The sequence below is a fragment of the Microplitis mediator genome, chromosome 3, assembly GCF_029852145.1.
Source record: "Microplitis mediator isolate UGA2020A chromosome 3, iyMicMedi2.1, whole genome shotgun sequence".
NCBI lineage: Eukaryota > Metazoa > Arthropoda > Insecta > Hymenoptera > Braconidae > Microplitis > Microplitis mediator.
In genome coordinates this window covers 13945447-13961818 of record NC_079971.1, presented here as the reverse complement: position 1 = coordinate 13961818, position 16372 = coordinate 13945447, and positions in this window count along the sequence as shown.

The window sequence follows — 16372 nt, the reverse complement described above, 5'->3', positions numbered from 1 at the left end:
TTCGCAAACCATTAAAATAAATATATATACTATATATTTATAACAAATATACAAATAAAATAAAACCGACCACGTCGCTTTTATAAAAATACAAAACAAAGTAAAGAAAAGTTATAGCAGTGAAATAAAGAAATATATATCTATATAACATATACTGCTCAAAGAGAGCAAAATAAAATCGCATCGCGAAGAAAATTTTATAAAGAAAAGAAAAGTTTAATAAAGAAAAAGTGTTATTGGTTGTGAGTCAGTAGTTAAGTGTTAATAGCACTGTTCAGTGCATTAAGAATTGAAAACAAATATTGTAACTAAAAGTGAACACATGCTTAAAAATAAAAGAAACAACCTTTAAAGAGTATCAGCTCTAATTCCTTTGGGAAAATTAAAGGAATTTTATTCCATTAAAACACAAAACTAATCTAATAAAGAATAAGAAAATACCAGTGTATACTGAAGTGTAACAAATGTTTATGCATAAAAATAAAAGCCTTTAAAGAGTATCATCTCTAATTTCTATTAAGAAAAATTAAAGGTATTTTTGGTTTGTAAACAATTAAAGTTTAATAGTTGAATAAAAGGAAAGAAAAAGTGAAAGACTGTTTTTGTGCTTCATTAATTGAAATTAAGTTAGTTAATATTGATCACCCTTCCTCGCTTGTTCATCGCTTGCACGAGAGAAAGAGAAATCGCCAACCAGTCCAAGGAGCACATCTCAGGAGTCCAAGGGCCTACTACGAAGGAGTCTTCAAAGAGGGAAAAATAATCAACGAGAACTTTTACAGCAAAGGTAGGAAGTTTATAAGTTCAAGAGTAAAATTATTAGAAAAACCTGATTTTTGAGCAAAAAATGGTTTTTATTTTTTTTCAATATGTAGTACCATTTTTAAAAATTTCGAAAGGCCATAGATTCATAGAAAATCGGATGAGGAATTCAAAAAAAATATTTTTATAACTTTGTCGTAATGGTAAGATGCTTAAAAATTGAAATTAAAAATATAAACTCGTTTTTTTTAGGTTTTTGTGAGCCGAAATAGCTCTTATTTTTTTTCCAGATAGCTACCATCAACCCTCAAAACATATCCAATTTTCAGATCAATCGAATAAGTACGCTCTGAGAACATCAATTTTTTCTAATTTTCAGTATTTTTCGATTTACTCCGAAGTGGTTATAGATAAAGACCTGAAACTCACAGCATCGAAGTATCTCATGGATACAAACATTCCCTGAAAAAATGAGCCCGATCCCTATCTGGGGCCGATTCGGTATACTTATCGTCCCACGGCCTTTAACTAGTATTTTTGTGCTTATTATAAATTAACCTACGATAAAAAAAATTAAATTCCTTATTTTTATTTAGATAATTTTTGCTTGATATGGGTGACATCAGTCATATGAGTATAGATTCATGCAGCTCTAAAAATAATGGTAATGCTCCGAATTTCTTGCTACTTTTCAATTTGATGAGATCCATAGAATTATACTATTTTTGAAAGCATGTCTGTTCCACCATTTTCTAACATATTATATTCGATTTATGACCTCTTTATAACCATCTTACAGAACCTGCTTCTCAAAAACAATCTCAGTCAATGTCAACTCCCTCAACACTCTTTTACCTAACAATTTTTCTGAACGTTTTATCAAAAACTTCTATCCAACCATATGATCCCCTTGAAAATTTCCGGTCATTCTTAAATCGTGTAAAATGAGCGAGTGCTCTGTGGGATTCTGATGTAGGTGTGGTTAATTCAATAACTAACAATTAACACAAAAATTACAGATAATAGAATAGATCTTTATTTAACAATATGTACACTGAATAACTGTAAGAAAAATACTTAAGAGCAAATGCAACTACAAGATACGTGATAGCGAATGCGACTGTAAAGGAATGCGCGTATAAATTCGACACGTGGTCGATAGCGATTAATGACGCGATAATTTATTTATAATTAATAACACGCGAGCAACAATTCAATATATACTCAATAATTAGTAGCCTTGATATACTAGCTAATTATTGAGAATAGTTAAGCGGAGATTTAGCGGAGTGGTTCAGACTTATATCACACTAGTGATATATTGAGCGAAGCGGTTAGATGGATAGCTGTATTCGTACCGATCGATGTAGATTAGAATTAGAGACGTCGTCTTCTTCTTTCGTGGCTGCTCGGTGGTGACGTGGCAGCATGGCTGCAGTAACGAATATTCCCATTGGCTTAAAAGCGCGCCAACAGGAAATAGTTAGCCGCCAATTTCTCTGATTGGCCGGCTGGTAGCGGGTTCTCATGCCGACGTGGCACGGTCATGAGCAAGAAATTGCAGGTGTCGGGCCCAGATAGCGAGTGACCCGGCACTATTCTGACATTCAAGTCAGTAGCGAGTTCGGCTGATCCCGTACGTAGCGAAAATACACGAAGCTTTTCAAAATGATTAAGCTCGTGACTGAACAAATCGAGATTATTACGGCTTATTGATTTTGAGTAGTTATCATTTTGATAAGTACTTGACACCTAAAATGCAAAATTAATTAGTTGAGTGGGTTATTTTATGCTCATGCATACGATTTTTCATGTGGGAATTTCATTGTGTATCTAATTATGGTTTTATCAAACAGATCAACCACCACGCGTTTGAATACACTAGCTGCTGAGATGAGTGAATTATTTCATGAGGATGCATCAATTTATTTTACGCCTTCTTCAGAAACTTTAAACGGTGGGAATAACCAAAGTGGAAAGCTTTGGGAGCACTACAATTTTGAAAAACAAACTGTAAGATCTGCCGGAATTCTAGTTCCAAATAAAAAAGAACCTTCTACGGAGCCAACATTTATTATTAGCTGTAATTATATTTATTCATCTTTTATTTGTTATTTAATCCTATCACTAGTCCCCTACCAGTATCCAATCCACTATCTACCCTATTTGCTTATCAATTTACATATGTTATTTTTTTTAATTTTTTTAATGATTTATAAGTAGCTGAAGTAAAAAATTACTTGGATTGGTTAAAAACAAAAATACAGCCGTGGGAGCAAGTGAGATCGTACTGAAAATTGACTAGTGATGTTCGTCAGGCTGAGTTACAGCAGGACACAATCACTTCTTTAATTTACTTCCGATACATTTGTGTCCGGGTACAGCAAGGAGTAGAATTGGTTGGTAATTAAAGCGTTTTAGCATTGCTGCAAAAAATCATTTTAAATTAATTCAATTTTTCTCGTTTTTATTTAGATTTTCTTGGATTTCGATAAACTATATCCGGATAAAGTCTTGTTACTTCACTATAACTGGAGTAAATTAAAGTCTTTCATTAAAAAAATTGCTGTTAATAAATACGGCAATGAAAAAAAACCAAGTGACTCAATAAATTTACTTATTGAAGAGATTACAACTCTTACAGGAGGTAAAAAAGTTTGAAAATTATTCATATAATCAAAAAATGAATTGAACGATCAAACGAGCCCGCCGAAGGCGGGCGAAGTTCGGTCATAATTATACCAAACGTCTCGTTCGAAGATGATAATTTGTAGTAATGCTTGCATTGCTGAAATTTCACACTGTTTTAGAGTTTCAAATTTGAAATTTGTTGGTGCACAGACTATGGTGTCCGACTGGTGCGCCAACTGGTGTCATATTTTTAGCGCTATGAAAGTTGAGTTTTTTTTTTTTTTTCTTGATAGATAATCATGGGTATTTTTACTATCGGGTATTGTGATATGGGAAGGGAAGATGATTATCTTCGAACGAGACGTTTCGTATAATTACGATCGAACTTCGCCCACCTTCGGCGGGCTCGTTTGATCGTTTAATTATACTATGCGTCTCGTTCTCGATGATAATTTGTAGACTTTCAGAGTATCAGAATAAGAAGAAAAACTCACTCTATTCTTTTTTACTCTATTTAATCAGTATTGAAATACATGAAGTAGTTTTTTATATATATAGAAGGATTTATTATATTATTCTTAATATTGCTAATTCTCATTTGGAAGTCAATATAGTCTTTGCAAATTTGTCGTTGTTTTCTTGGATTGGACGATTGTAAAACTTTGCAAAGGTCAGTGACCTTTGGGACCAGCCTGCGGTACGTCTGATTGTGTCAACATCTACTCCATTTCTGAAGGCTGCTGATACTGCCGCATGTTTAGTGCTGTAGGCTGTGAATTGATCAGTATCAATGCCTGCTTTAGCTAAGAGGGACTTGATCCAGTGTCCAATCGTTTATGGTGTTACATTTTTGTATGGTTTTATATTTGAAATTAATGATTTATGATTTTGGTCGTTCCTTAGACCTTTAGTCATATTTAAATAGTCTACTATTATGAATAGCTAAATATATTATAGCTGAAGCTGCACATAGCCCCGGTCTTTCCTTGTAAAAGGGTAGTATGAGCTCTGGTTGGTTCTTTCCCGGTTTTGAGGTCTTTATCAGATCTGGAATTTTTATTGTTATTTTTGACTTGCTGATAGAGATATTTTTTATGTTTATCAAAGCAAGGGTTTGAAGTCGGTGGGCTGTTGATAGAATTAGAAGGTTTGAAACTTTCTCTGCTGCATCTTTGAGTTTTTGATCGTTTAAAGGATAAAGTCCTTCTATGTATTGCAAAACCGGTGTTGTATCCCAGGTACTGGCGTATTTTGGTTTTGACGGTCGCTCCTTAAAAACTCCTTTGAAAAACCTGGATAATAATTTATCTTTGCCGATATCTTGTGTTGAAATAAGTGAGATGGCCGATCTGATAGAGTTAAGAGTTCCATAACTCACTCCACTATTGAAACTTCCTGTTAGGAATCGTAGAATGTCTGATGTATTTGCATTGAAGATTGGGATGTTATTTGTCGTAGAAAAATTCCACCATAGTTTCAACGCACTCTGGTATTGTTTGAGTGTTGATAGTGTCATTGACTTGACCATGATATCAACGGTTGCTTCATCTACTCCTTTATTTAAGAAGGCTTCGCGGATAAGTTTCCTACCGCCAGTGAAAGTTTGTACGCCAGTGGATGTGTTTCTTGTCTGGAAGGAAATAACAACAAATTATTACTAGGTTTAAATACCAGGGGTGGTTCTGTAAGTAGTGATGTGAACAGTGGATACCAAGGCTGGGTTGGCCAGAGTGGTACCACGACTGTTCCCCCCGCTTTATCTGTTATTATTTTCCTTAAGGTTCTGAGAATGAGTGCGAAAGGAGGAAAAGCATATATTTTTTTTTTTCGTCCATTGAATAGTAAACGCGTCAACTGTCATTGCACTCGGATCTGGGTAACGAGAGCAAAATCTATTACATTTTTTATTCGACCTTGATGCAACGAGGTCGATTGTAAATGGCCCGAATTTTTTGTTAATTTTTTTGAAAGCTTTCTCGCAAAGTTCCCATTTTATATCAATATTTGATATTCTTGATGCTCTATCAGCTTCGGTATTTTCAGCCGAAGGGATATATGACGCGTAGATCTAAATTTTTCTCCTTTCGCACCATTACCAGATTTTACGGGCCAGTTGATTCAGGTGAGGGTATTGGATTCCACTTGTTCTGTTAATATATGATATTGCAGACGTATTATCAATTCTCAGGAGAATTTCGCAATTCGATAGTTTGCCTGCAAAACATTTCAGAGCAAAAAAGGCTGCTAGTAGTTCTAAATAATTTATACTGAATTTTCTTTCCTCCTTCTTCCAGAACCCATGAGCGTTCACACCGTTACAGTGTGCGCCTCATCCAGTCAAAGATGCGTCCGAAGATATCTCCAGTTTATACTGAAATGTCCTAATAAAGTTTGAACTTAATGATACGTTTTCTTCCACCAGTTTAGTTTTTCTATCATTAATTTGTCTATGTAGATTCGTCCGTCATAGTCATTATCGTTTGCCATAAGAGCCAGGTACTGTCGTCTTTCTAGTCTTTTGCAGTAGATGGACCCATATGCAACTGCTGGGCACGCTGCTTTGAGTGTCCCCAACAGTTTTGCAAAGTCTCTAATTTTATAATATCTATTTTTCTCGAAACTATTTGTTAATAAATCTATTTGTGTTTTCTTTTTATCCGTTAACTCTAATCTAAAGTCTAAGGAATTGATGATAAAGCCTAAGTATTTACATTTTTGACTGGGTTCTTGGGAACTTTTTTGGTAATTTATGATGAAGCCTAATTGTTCCAGCAGATTTTTCACTAAGTTTAGTACAAGTTTACAAGAATCGTATGACTTTTCAACAATTAAAAGATCATCGATGTAAATGACTGATAGAATTCCTTGGTCTCTAATTTTGTTTATGACAGGTTTCATGATTTTTGTGTAAGCAAAAGGACTTGTGCATAAACCAAAGGGTAAGCAAGTAAATTGGTAGAGTTGACCTTGGAATCTGAATCTGAAAAATTTTTTATAAGATTTATGAACGGGTACAAGATAATACGCATCTTTCAGGTCGATTAAGAGCATGTATGACCCGAGGCATATCAGGTGTTTCGCCGCCTTGATATCTTCCATTTTAAAGTGACTAGTATCAATAAATTTGTTAAGCTTTCTTAGATTAATTTTAAATCTGCTGGAACCATCTAGCTTATCATCGAGGAAGAAGGAGGAGATAAATTGACCCTCTTCGTCATGACAGGGCTCTATTACTTTTTTAGCTAAGAGCTTGTCCATTTCATTTCTTATTTTGGTAAGATCATTATTCGTCCATTTTTGCTCTGTTGGGGGACTTGATTGGTGAGGAATTTTTTTGAATGGTATTTTTAACCCTTTAAACATTCTAGAACAAATCTATCATCAGTGATTTGTTCCCAGTTTTTTATAATAATTTTAGACGACCTGCAGGATGTTTTATCTCAATTATTTCCTTGGAGGTGGTTGGCGAGTTGAAGATCGGCTGGGTACTTTTGTCGAGCTCTAGCTCGTTCGCTGGGATCTGGGTTTGAATTTTATCACCGATTTTTTCTGGCTCCCCACCTGCTTGTACTTCGCAGGTGGGTACCTGGAGTTTCCCTGATCTTTAGGCTTGAAGTTAGTCACCTTCGACGTAGATTTTATACTGGAACAAGCTTTTTCTACGTCTTTAGCCTCTTTCATTACTTCGGCAAATTTTTTGCCGTATAGCCATTCGTCTGCTTTAGTAGCGTCCACCGTTGGCTTAACTAACTAATTCATGAGTGGCGTAATAAATGCTCTTCTTGCCTGAGATTGCTGATAAAATACGTCCGTGAGGAGTTTACCTGTATCGCAAAGATATTTCATGAGGGCCTCCTGGTCAATACCGTCCTCAGGATCTTCCAGCATCATAGATACGGCAGCGCCCAATGCAGATATTGCAAAGCCGATGCAGTTTTGTGTTTGTATCGATAATCTTCTTGTCCTTTTCCGGATAGCCTTCTTGCATTCATTTTTGCCAACGGACTTTTAATTCTTGGTCAATTTTTATCTCCATTTCTTTCTTGGCATCAGGATGCTCTCCTAGCATTTCTATCATCACCTCCTTTATGCTTTGTGCATTTTCCGGTGTTTCTTCTTCATCAGTAGAACCGACCTCAGTCGATTTCATTGGTTCTTGAGATTCTGACGGGTTTTCTGGAGGATTATCTGCGTCCTTGCTGTTACCAGCATCCCTCTTATTTACCATGTCTAAAAAAAGAAACTAAGCAAAAAATGCTTTCATGTAAGAAATGTTTTAATTTGAAACAACTCTTATTGCATTTGGTAATTATTTATTTGTCGTATAGATCTGCTGGTATTATGGACCGTTTGTCGTATAGACAGTTTGTCGTATGGACAGTTTGTCGTATGGACGGTTTGTCGTATGGACAATACAGTGTAAAGATATTATTTACACTATCATACTTGAGTATGAGTGATTCACAACAGGTGAATGTGTTTAAGTAAGTGTCTCGTATGGAGACTAAATACTTTTTCTTTTCACATACCTGAACTAGGGTTCTTAGCGTTCAGCTTAGTATTATTATTCTCTGTTAATTTTTACACGACGCTTGTGAGGTTAGCAATGTGCTCCTCAATTTTGTCTAGTCTCTCATCTGTTTTTTGTGTTTTCGTTTCATTTTCTCTTGATCTTGAGCGTGACCTCTTCCTTTTCTTGTCTCCTGACATTCTAATTTATTTTAAATTTTTGAATCAATTAATTATTTACTGGAAATTAGTACTCAGTACGTGTGAAACTTCGTACACAACGAAACAATATGACACCAGTTGGCGCACCAGTCAGACACCATAGTCTGCGCGCCAACAAATTTCAACTTTAAGACTCTAAAAAAGTCTGAAATTTCAGCAATACAAGCCTTACTACAAATTATCATCGAGAAGGAGACGTATAGTATAATTCATGTTAATTATTAGCGTTTTGCATTTCCTTAAGACCACGAAGATGCTGCTGTATTAAAAATACTAACTCACTGTATTAAATTAACTGGATCAAAAGCTACACTAAATAAGAGCGCGAAAAAAAAGAGAAATTGAAGAATCTAAGCAAGAAAAAGCTGGAGGAAAGACTTTTTTAAGGAATTTCAATTCAAAAGAAATTCAAGAAAGTTTAATACTACACGTCGATGTAATTATTAAAACAAAAAAAAATAAGTATTAAATTAATTATTAATTTGTGAATAATTTAAAAGTGTGCAGGAAATATTAACAACGAAATCCAGCGAAAAGTAAATAAAGCTGCTAAAAATAAAATAACTCTCCAGCCGTACATTCTTGTCGTGAGTGAAAATACTGAACAATTATTTCCATATGTGGTGGTCAATGACTCAAGATACTCATGTGAAAGCGTTCTTGAAGCTTTAGATTTACTTTTTCAGATTTTTTTCGGTTCGGATTCTCAATATCCCACGCTTAGCCCTCATATTTGGCTTTTTCTGCAAGTTGCAGTGTATTATATTCGAGAATCTAAATTAGGTACTATTCTTAAAAATATGGTCCAATCATATCACGCTCATAAAATATTTTTTGTAAATTGAATAATTTTCTGTTAAAATAAGAAGTTACCATAATTGTATTATCTTACTTGAATATTTAAATTAATATTAATTACTTACGATAAGTTTTTTAAATTATACGTGTTATTTAATTAATTAAATGGTAATAATTTTATAATTTGATCAATATGGAATCTAATTCGGGTTTTATTTACCATAGTTTTTTAAATGAGTTTAATCTGATAATTTGTAAATTCTTATCGACATTATACAACTACGATGGCATGCCTCAATCGAGGGCCGGTGATATTATAAATGGACTTACTGAAATATTTCAGTCTGAAATTATAAAGACTTTTGTTTCAATGTTGATAGAAAAATTAAAATTATTAAATGACTCTTACGAGTCAGTAAATAATATCCAATCAATATTAATCCTGTTGACAAATCCATTCATAAATTTAGAAACAAAACATAAAAAAATAAATTTTTTAGAACGATATGGATCATACATTCCACCACAAGCAATCGAAGTGGGTCAAAGAGATGATTATCAAATAATCAATGGTGTTTCAGCCCTTGTTCCTGTTCCAATAACAATTGAATTTATTCCCGTACGACTAGTTCTTAAAAAATCATTAGAAAAAAAATCGATTACAATTAATTGTGAATTATTTAAAAAGTGTCAAAGAAAATGATGAACTGTTTTAAAATTTAATACAAGGTACCTGTGGCAAACAAAAGTATTGCCATGTTTTAAAAATAAATATGTGTTACCATTAGTACTAATTCCAAAGTAGGTGCTATCTACGTTCAAATCCCTTGCCTACCTCCTGTTATTCAATCAAATGTTGAGAACATCTTCACGTTCATATAATTTAATCCTTTGGATGTTAAACTATTAGGATTCAATGGCATTCTACAGTACGCCGTCGATGAACTGAATTATCTTGAAACAACGGGAGTAACAGTAGAAATAAATAACAAAGAAATAACGATATGCTTTGCTCTAGCTGCTATTTTAGGCGATAATCTAGGAGTTCATGCTACTACTGGATTTGTGCAGAGTTTCACCGCTAATTATTGTTGTAGATTCTGCAAAATTCATCAGATTGATTGAAATAATGTCCAATACCAGAGATTCTGTCCATTGAGGACTCGCGAGTCCTATGAAAGTGACATACAGTTAAATGATGTAAGTTTAACTGGTATAAATGGACCATACCTCTTTAATGACCTTAATAGCTTCCATGTTCTTGATAGTTTAGCTTGTGATGTGATGCACGATCTCTCAGAAGGTGTCTGTCAATATACGATGGGCTTTTTAATATATAAATTCATTGGAAAAAAGTATTTCAATCGAGATAATTGCAATGTTTATTTCATATCATATAATTGTATGTACCATGATCGTCAAAACAAACCTCCGGAAATCACCGATATTCAAGTAAAGAATAAAAAAATGATAATATCATCTGCAGAAATGTTATGTTTAATGCGTAACTTTAATGTTATCATTGGTCATCGTGTTCCTGAAGAAGAAGAGCGTTGGAAATTGTTTATATTATTGAAAAAAATTATTGATATCACTACTTCTAAAAATTGTAAACGGGGTACCGGATATTATTTGGAAAGTATAATTTCAGAATTTCTCATACTGCATACCACACTATTCCCCAATCAAATGCATATAAAATATCATTTAGTACTTCATTACCGGCAAGTATTTGATGCTTTAAGCCCATGGTGAAATTTATCATCAATGAAATTTGACAATAAACATCAACGCTCGAGGAAATATGCACGGGTTTGTGAAAGCAGAGTTAATATAAATCACATCATTGCGGTGAAAAATCAACTTCAATTTAAGTATCAATTATTGTATGATTCAGATAAAATAAACTTTTATAAATGCGGCCCACTAGATAATAGCTTATTGAGAAATCATGCACAGTTTTATGAGTTTCGTTCATGTCTCCATTCTGATGAAAATGAGTTTCATGTCATAAAATATTTAGAATAAATAGGGGATCACAGAATAAGTGAGAAATCGATATTAATAATGCCATCACAAAGTGGCCCTGAATTCTACAATGTTGTATTGATTATTAAAAATTCTGTCAATCAAATATTTGTCATTGTAAATCAGCTAATTTGTAACTTCGAGAACCATTTTCAAGCATTTGAAGTTCTCGACACGAAAAACGTTTGGGCTTGCATTTCAAAAGAATATTTTCAAATTTGTAATCTAAGTAATTTAGTCACTTTAAATAATAAGCGTTATATCCCTAAAAGAAGGGTTTAATGAAGTTTAGGTTGAATTAAAATTTTTCTATTAACTAATCATAGATGTATATTTTAAATAAATAATAAAATATTTATACTTTAACTGAGTTTTTTAATCATATTTATGGCACACAGCAAAAGCTGTTTCGTTACCCTGGTGGAAAATTTTGGGAATTTTCTATAAACAATTCTGAAAAAGTGTTTAGAACTTTGGAACTGAGTTTTTCAGAGAAATTTCCCAAAAATTTCCACCAGGGTAGTCACACAAAACGTCAAGATTGACTTCTATTACTATAATATTATGGTAAACATTACCATAATATTATGGTAACCATTACTATAATATTATGGTAACCACTACCATACTTACATAGTAACGATCACTATCATTCCATAGGAACTATTCCGATACCATATAGGAATCATACCCATAATTATAGGAATGATTACCATAATATACACTAATGCCAAAAATTAAAGGAGCAGAAAAATTTTATAAATTTTTTCAGTGATTTTTGGAAGGCTGTAACTTAGTGAAAAATAATCATATCGAAATTTTAAAAAAAGCATTTTACAGCTTGAAATTTTTAGTTTTGGTGCATTTTTTTCAAAATTTTTTAAAAGCTCCGGTTATTGCGCAAACATAAGAAATATCGCGAGACAAAAAATTTCTAAATTTTTTTTTTTTTTCCGAAGAGCCCACGGACTGTGAAAAAATTCTTTCAACTAAACGAATGCATAGCTTGATTAGCAAATTTATTCAGCTTCAATTTGGTTTTTTTGTTAACCTCGTAGGACAATTTATCGCAGAGATATCAGCCTTCAAACAGGAAATGATCTTTTTGGCTTTGATCATCGATATTTCAGGTACCAATGATCGCAAAGAAAGTAGAAAGGCGGCGTTAGAAACTTGAATAAATTCCCTACAAGACCCTGTCATTTTCTAAAAAAAAAAATTTTTTTTTATTTTTAACATCCATTAGAAGTAAGTACAAAAAAATGACTTGTTTTGGTTTTTTAGTAAATCAACCGCTACTCTGCAAATATCAATAAAAAAAATAATGTTGCCAGGGACTTTTTTAGCTAAATGTACCCCCAAGACCCCTGTAAATTTTTAAATTGATCTATCGAACCGTTTTTTGGGAATCATCGATCAAACTTTAAGTAAACAATTAAAGGAGCAAGTTTTGTTCCTTTAATTGTGTAATCATAATCAAAATGAAAAAATTATTTTTTTTGCACTTTTCTCAAATGTTTGTGTTGGTGACTCAGCAAATGCATAGAAATGACAAAAAAAATAAAAAATTTACAAAAAATGTCAAAAAAATCGAAGAAAAAAAAATTGAAACTTTATTTTTGTGTTCTAAATTTTTTTTTGACATTTTTTGTAAATTTTTTATTTTTTTTTTGTCATTTCTTTGCATTTGCTGAGTCACCAACACAAACATTTGAGAAAAGTGCAAAAAAATAATTTTTTCATTTTGATTATGATTACACAATTAAAGGAACAAAACTTGCTCCTTTAATTGCTTAGCTAAACTTTGATCGATGATTCCCAAGAAACGGTTCGATAGATTAATTTAAAAATTCACAGGGGTCTTGGGGGTTTATTTAGCTAAAAAAGTCCCTGGCAACATTATTTTTTTTATCGATATTTGCAGAGTAGCGGTTGATTTACTAAACACCAAAACAAGTCATTTTTTGGTACTTACTTCTAATGGATGTGAAAAATAAAAAAAAATTGTTTTTCCAAAAAATGAAGTTTTCAACGCCGCCTTTCAACTTTCTGTGCGAACATTGGTACCTGAAATATCGATGATCAAAGCCAAAAAGATCATTTCCTGTTTGAAGGCTGATGTTTCTGCGACAAATTGTCCTACGAGGTTAACAAAAAAACCAAATTGAAGCTGAATAAATTTGCTAAACGAGCTATGCATTCGTTTAGTTGAAAGAATTTTTTCACGGTCCGTGGGCTTTTCGGAAAAAAAAAAAAAATTTAGAAATTTTTTGTCTCGCGATATTTCTTATGTTTGCGCAATAACCGGAGCTTTTAAAAAATTTTGAAAAAAATGCACCAAAACTAGAAATTTCAAGCTGTAAAATGCTTTTTTCAAAATTTCGATATGATTATTTTTCACCAAGTTACAGCCTTCCAAAAATCACTGAAAAATTTATAAAATTTTTCTGCTCCTTTAATTTTTTGCATTAGTGTATATGGTTGCCGTTCCTATAATCAACATTTCAAAAAAACCAGTTACCATGCATTATGGTAACCATTACCATAATACACTTATCCAAAAAATTAAAGGAACAAGAAAATTTTATAAATTTTTTAGTTACTTTTGGACGGCTGTATTTTCGTGAAAAATGATTGTACCGAAAAAATAAAAATAGCAAATTGAAGCCTGAAATCTCTAGTTTGAAGGTCTTCCAGCAAAATAATTATTTGAGCCACGGTTTTTGCGAAATCATAAGAAAAAGGTCGAGACAAAATTTTTTAAAATTTTTCAGTTTCGTTTTTTAGGTCTACGGGACCAGGAAATTCGTTTCAACAAAACTGATTCATGGCTCGTTTAGGAAATTTATTTAGCTACAATTTTTTTTTTCGTTTTTCTGTATGATGATTTGCTGCTGAGATATCTGTCTTCAAATGAAAAAGGATCCTTTTGTCTTTGATTATCGATATATCAGCAACTAATGGTTGTACAGTAATTTAAAGGACAGTTTGAGAAACTTCAATAAAATCCCTGTAAGCTCCATTTTCGATTTTTGAAAAAAAAATAATATTTTTTATCCTTAACATCAATTTGAAAAACCCACAAAAATCGCCATTTTCTGGTTTTTTAGTCAACTCATCGCTACTTTGCAAATATTGATGGAAAGGTCAATGTTTCCAGGTAATTTTACAGCTTAATGTACCCCCAAAAACCCTGGAAATTTTCAAATTGATCCATTGAACCGTTTGTCCGGTCCGATTGCTCAAAGTTTTGGAAAGAAATTAAAGGAACAAGTTTTGTTCCTTAAATTGTGTAATCGTTATTAAAATGAGAAAATTTATTTTTTTTTAGATTTTCTTTCATTTTTGCGTTAGTTATCCAGTAAATGTGAGGTAAAGAGAAAAAAAAAAAAATTTCAAAATAAAAAATCGAAAAAAAATAAGAATTTTTTTCTTTTTTTTTTACGTTGTACTCGGGCGTTTTTTTTTTTTCGTCTAATAGTTTTTACGGAAAAGTGAAAAGGTGTCCAACTTCACTTCAAGCTCTAAAAACTTTTGAATAGATGGATTTATCGAAAAACGATAAGAAACCTCTTTTGTAGAGCGTTCAATTTCCTACAAAAGTATGTATAAGTCTATTTGGTCTATTGATTTGTTAACGAGGTCAAGAATACTTAAAGCTAAAAAAAAATCTGGGCATCGGTTGGCCCTGCAGGCCAGCCCTCAAACTTCCCGCTTTTTTCAAGCTCCTTGAGCTCGTAAACGTTGTTGTGAATACATTTTCGAGCTCTTCGAGCCCGAAAATACGTTTGTATTCCATTGTTTACGAATAAACCGTTTTTTATCAATTCTTTCTCCCACGATATCCCGCGAACGAATTAGCCGATTGAGACAGTTGAGATGGCAATCGAAAGCTTTCATCGAGTTCTAGAGCTGAGTAGATTTTTAAATTGATCGATTCGATAGTTTCCGAAATTTTTTGACATATGATGAAAACCCGGTTTTTGAAAATCGGGATGAAACCAACAACTTCCCGAATTTTTTGAAAATCGTCGATTTTCTCAGCGGTAAGTTAAAAATTTTTCCCATATTATTTAAATGGGAAAATTGAATTTTTCAATGAGCTAGGTCTGTAATCGACATAGAATTTGTTTTCTTGCGTGAAAATTTATTTTTTTGTGTTGAACTATGGTTTTTTCCACATGCATTAAAAAAAAAAATCTGGCTCCGAAATGAAGTACTCTACTATATATATATATATATATTGTGATAGTATTTCGAGACACTTGGGAATCCGTCAGGTGCCTTGATACGACGCAAACGTGGCTTAGCTGTATTTGTAGTTGGGCGCCAGGTGATAATCACCAACAGGTTTGTACTCGTACTTAGCAACTATTAATTACGCTCAGGGTAGCGGTTCAGGATAAAGGGTAGGCGCTCGCGTACTACGTCAGTGGGATAAGAAATCAAAGAAAATAAAATTTTAATTTTATTTAACAAAACTTAGATCAAGAAACGTAACAAAAAATTAAAATGACGGCAACAGACGATATAAACTCAATATTAACGCGCCTAAGTCCAGACACCACTTAATTCCGAGGTACGTAACTTAACTGCTAATTGACAACAAGAGTCGCCCTGTTATGTGACGGATGACTCGGTGACACGAATTGTAATCCGTGGACAATAGATCCGCGACGTAAGATCCACGACATGAAATCCGAAGATATTTTATCCGATAGACAAAATATCCTTGGACTAAATATTCAAGAGGCATAAAATCCGTGACAATATATCCTATCGATAAATCTTATTCAGAAAAATATATTTTCAGTGAAAAAATAATTCATGGTTTTCGATAAACGGATACTGTACCATTCCAAGCATATGTGTTGATCATTTTCCAAAATAATACCCACCCATAATCTGTGAGAAAAGAGCACAGTACGATTTCAAGCATATGTGTTGATCTATTTTTAATATCACATACTCAAATTTTGTGTGAAAATATATTGAACATTTCTGATAAAAGGGTACCGTACTATTTATATTATAAGATATTTTGTCGGGGATGTTTTATCTATCGAGTATTTAGTCCGGGGATATTTTGTCTATCGGATAAAATGTCTTCGAACGAACAAGCGAACATAAAAAAACAATCTCGATTGTGATGCAAAAAAATAAGAATGAATAAAAAAATAAAATAAAAACAATAATAATAACAACAACAAAAACTAATAATATCAATCAATAATAACCAAACTACAATGATACTGTCAACTAAAATTATAATATTTGTCCGATAAATGAACTGTTTAATTTCCCAGCAATATGGGACACTAATAATACCGGGTAATCACTCCACCAAGATAAAGTAACACCAATTCGTATTAGCTATTGTAACTCGAGCTAGGTTCAGTTGAACACAGAAAAAAAACCCTTG